This window comes from Otolemur garnettii, unplaced genomic scaffold (genome assembly GCF_000181295.1).
Source record: "Otolemur garnettii isolate 467f Iridium unplaced genomic scaffold, OtoGar3 scaffold00004, whole genome shotgun sequence".
Taxonomy (NCBI): domain Eukaryota; kingdom Metazoa; phylum Chordata; class Mammalia; order Primates; family Galagidae; genus Otolemur; species Otolemur garnettii.
The window spans coordinates 422,948-427,924 of record NW_003852399.1 but is presented as its reverse complement, the minus strand read 5'-3'; the positions used below and the strand labels follow the sequence as shown (position 1 = coordinate 427,924).

Sequence of the window (4,977 nt, the reverse complement as noted above, 5' to 3'; positions counted from 1 at the left end):
GTTTGGCAGGTCCGGGCTGGGGATTCGAACCCGCCACCTTAGGTGTACGTGGCTGGCGCCTTAGCCGGTTGAGCTATAGGCGCCGAGCCCTCTTTTTTCTTGATATAAAAAGCATGTCATCTCAAAATTTTGTAAAATGGAGAGGTACACATAGTTATGCTTACCACTATTCAGTTTTGATTTTATTTTCTAGGTATTTTGGTGACAGAACTTTCCAGCCCCCTTGTAGTTGGGCAGAGACATGTGTACTCAGAAATAAAAACAAATCAGGAGGAATCACACTACCAGACTTCAGACAATGCTATAAATCTATAGTGATCAAAACAGCACTGGTACTGGCACAAAAATAGAGAGGTAGATATATGGTACAGAATTGAGAACCAAGAGATGAACCTAGACACTTATCATTGGATCTTTGATAAGCCTATCAAAAATATAAATTGGGGGAAAGATTCCCTATTTAGCAAATGGTGCTGGTTGAACTAGTTGGTGATTTGTAGAAGACTGAAACTGGACCTACACCTTTTACTTCTAACAAAAATTGACTCTCACTGGATAAAAGGCTTAAATTTAAGACATGAAACTATAAAGATTCTTGGAGACAGTGCAGGAGAAACACTTGAAGAAATTGGCCTGGGAGAACACTTTATGAGAGGGATTCCCCCTGGGCAATTGAAGCAACACCAAAAATGCATTACTGGGATCTGATCAAACTAAAAAGCTTCTGCAAAGCCAAGAACACAGTAAATAAAGCAAGCAGACAGCCCTCAGAATGGGAGAGGATATTTGCAGGTTATGTTTCTGACAGAGGTTTGATAATCAGAATCCACAGAGAACTCAAACTTATCAATAATCCCATTTCATTGTGGGCAAGAGACTTGAACAGAAGCTTCTTTGATGAAGACAGGCACATGGTCTACAGGCACATGAAAAAATGCTCATCATCTTTAATTATCAGAGAAATGCAAATCAAAACCACTTTGAGATGTCATCTAACTCCAGTAAGAGTAACCCACAGAACAAAATCCCCAAACTACAGATGTTGGTGTGGATGTGGAGAAAAGGGAACATTTCTACACTGCTGGTGGGAGTGCAAGCTCATACATACTTTTGGAAAGAAGTTTGGAGAACAGTCAGGGATCTAAAAGTAGACCTGCCATTTAATCCTGCAATTCCTCTACTAGGAGTATATCCAAAAAACCAAAAATTACTTTACAACAAAGATATTTGCCGCAGATTGTTTATTGCAGCTCAGTTCATAATTTCCAAGTCATGGAAGAAGACCAAGTGCCCATCAAACCATGAATGGATTAATAAATTGTGGTATATGTCTACCATGGAATACTATGCAGCCTTAAAAAAGATGGAGACTTTACCTCTTTTATGTTTACATGAATGGAACTGGAAAATATTCTTCTATCTCAAGAATGGAAGAAAAAGTATCTAATGTACTCAATACTTTTATGAAACCAATTTATAATTACTCATACTTTCTAATTTTTTTGTTGTTGTTGTTGGAGATTCATTGAGAGTATGAGAAACCAGGTTATACTGATTGCATTTGTTAGGTAAAGTCCCTCTTACAATCATGTCTTGTCCCCCAAAGGTGTGGCACACACCAAGACCCCACCCCTTCCATCTCTTCTCCTTTCTTCCCTGTTTCACTCACACTTTCTTATGAAAGATAGATCACAACTATAGCCCAGGATGAAGGAGAAAAGTAGAGGGGGATGGGAGGGGAGAGGGGAGGTTCCAAAGAGGGTGGGTAAATGCTGGGAGCATACCTATGGAGCATATTGTAAGAGTACAAGCTAAATCTACCAAGTATTTATGTAAGAACATAAATGTCTTAACACAATAATTAAATAAATGAGGTGAAACCTATATTAATTTGTTTGATGTAACCATTCCAAATTGTATAAAAAAATCAACACATTGTACCCCACTAATGCACAAATGTATTCATGATCTGTGTGTATATGACTTAATAAAAGGAAAAAAAAAGCTCTGGCCAATGTGTCACCACATTGCTTCCAGACTGAAACTGGGAGACACTCCTGCACAGTTCTCACATCGGTCTTACTTTTCACCTGTGGTAGTGCTCTCGTTTGAACACATCTCCCCCCCACCCCCAAATTTCATGTTAGGAGCTTAATTTATTTATGTGGTAGTGCTGGGGGTGAGCCTAGTGGAAACCGTTAGGGTTGTGAAGTCTTTGCCCTGGATGAGTGAGAAATGATACTCATTAGTCCCTGTGGGAGGGGATTAGTTATCATGATTGCTGGTTGTTAAAAAGGCAAGTTTGGCTCCTTTATCTTTGTCTTGCTTCTTCTCACCCTGTGATGCTTCCTACCATGTTATAAAGCAGCAGAAGGCCTTTACCAGGTGCTGGCTCCATGCTCTTGGACTTCCCAGCATCCAGAACTGTGAGCCAAAATAAACCTCATCTGGGTATTCTGCTATAGCAACAGAAAATGGACTACCACAAATGGTATTCATGAAGAAGGCCTCATACTGTGTTGGCAGAACCCTGTAGAGTTGCCCAAACAGAGGCTGGCATTGCATAAGTGAGAAATAAACATTTGTTGTGTGAAATCTCAGGTTTGAGAATTTTTCCTAAGGCAACACAATATAGGCAATGCTCAGGAATGCAGAAGTCTGGATATCACAGTTCCAAGGTATTTTCCCATGACTGCTGATATCCAACTCTAGGTAGAACCTTTTTTATTGATCCCAAACACATCTTGACCCTTGCTGACCTTTGTTAAGTTGTAATTTTTTTTTTTTATTGAATGATAACTATGTACATGAATGCACTTCTTGGGGTACAGTGTGGGGTTTTCACATGCAATCCGAAACACTTCCATCAAACTGGTCAACACAGCCTTCATGTCATTTTCTCAGTTATTGTTCTAAAACGTTCACATTCTACTCTTAGAAAGATTCACTTGTACCCCTGTAAGATAAACCTCAGAAGTTGTGATTTTTTCTGTCTAGAGTCTCTGTTCCTAGATGGAGATTGTTTTGTGAAATCATTATGCCACTTTATTTCTCATATACTATTTCCATTCTTTTATGGCACCTTAACACAGTTGGGGGTAATCATTATCTCTCCTTCTCCCTTTGAAATGATATGAATACTTTATAATTTTTCAATACTTCCAATCCTTTCCCACTTATCTTATGTGTTGATTTTTAAGTATTAGTTTCCACTAATTTTTATATTTCTAAATTGATCAAAATCATCATGATATAATTGATGTGTATTGTTTACATTTACCTACAAGTTTACCCATTTTTTAAATTCATCACTCTCCTTACAGCATGTATCTTCCTTTCCTTCCTTTTTCTGGCTTACTTTGCTTTTTCATGACATAAGTCAGTAGTGATTTTTATTTGTTTTTGTTTTGGTTTTTTTTACTGAAGGTTTGTTAGTGGTTACATCTCTCAAGGATTACCTTATAATTTCTTTATTACTCCCTCACTCATGAATGGCAATGTAAGTGGGTACAGAATTTTATGTTGTTAGTTATTTTCTTTCAAAACCTTGATATTATCTTATTGCTTATTGGTTTCTCGTATTGCTGTAGAGAAGCGAACGCAGGCCTGAGGAATCTGCATATCTTTTCTTAGCTGATCTGCTTTTTTACTGCCTCAATTGCTCCCACGACCTCCTCTTTGGCTTTCATCTCCTAAATTTTTCACTACGATGTCTATTTTAGGATTTGCTATTATTTATCTTTTACAGAGCTCAATGTTCTTCTTCATATGAACATTCACACTCTTTCTCAATTCTGGAAAATTGTCAGACATCATAATTACTGATCTTTCTTCATTTTTTTATTCTTTCCTTGCATAATTACTAAGAGACATAGGCTAGAATGACACAATCTATATAGTTCCTACCTCTTCAACTCTATTTGCTGCAATATGGGTATTTTCCTCAGATATATTTATCACTATTACATGGTTCTCTGTAAGGAATTAGTTGTGTCTAATTTACTCTTCAACTTGTCCATTGAGTTTTCAATTTCAATGACTGTTTTGTTCATTTATGGAAGTTCTATTCTTTTTTTTTTTTTGGCTAGGGCTGGGTTTGAACCCACCACCTCTGGCATATGGGGCTGTGCCTTATTCCTTTGAGCCACAGGCACTGTCCCTATTTGTTCTTTTTTTCATAGTGTTCTTTTCTTATGTGTCTAATTTGTTCTTTAATGTCTATGTTTATTCAACACATTTATTTTACAGTCTGAATCTTATGTTTCTCAAATTTGGAATACTCGGTGCTCTAAACAAATTTCTTTTGTCTTCTGACTTTAATCAGAAGACAGTTTTCTTGCCTTTATATGAAAAAGGTAAGAAAGAATTTTTAGTACAGAATGCATGTGTTTGAATCTCCACCTTACCATTCATTAGCTAAGTTATCTTGAATTATTATATAAACATTAATGCATCATGCCTCACTTTGCTCAAATATAAAACAAGCATATTAGTAGAACCTATTGTATATTAAGACATCATGTATAATATTATATTTAAAAACCTAACACATAATAATTGCTCAAAAATGTTAGTTCTGTAATCACCACCATCATCGTCATGAACAATTTGTTTTTTGGTGCTCATTTTGGCAGCACATATACTAAAATTGGAAAGATACAGAGAAGATTAGCATGGAGATTAGCATGGCCCCCATGCAAGGATGATATGCAAATTTGTGAAGCATTCCATATTTTTAGTCTTGCAAGAGTCAGGATGGGGGAGGGGAGGGTGATTGGTGGGATTTCATCTGAGGTGCACAAAGTGAGGGTGTGCAGCACTCCCCTGGGTGAGGGGCTCAACTGAAACTTGAATGTTACCTTGGAAGTGAGAACAATGTAACCTAAAAATTTGTACTCATATTAATTTGAAATAAAAAAAATTATAGAGCCCCCTAAATTTGTTTTTTGCATTCCTCTTTCGTGGGCTTCATCTTTC

General features: G+C 37.0%; 1 pseudogene; it reads left to right on the top strand.

Moving 5' to 3' along the window:
- The first annotated feature begins 4,618 nt into the window (after positions 1 to 4,618).
- LOC111728163 lies at positions 4,619 to 4,737 on the top strand (annotated as a pseudogene).
- Positions 4,738 to 4,977: the final 240 nt, after the last annotated feature.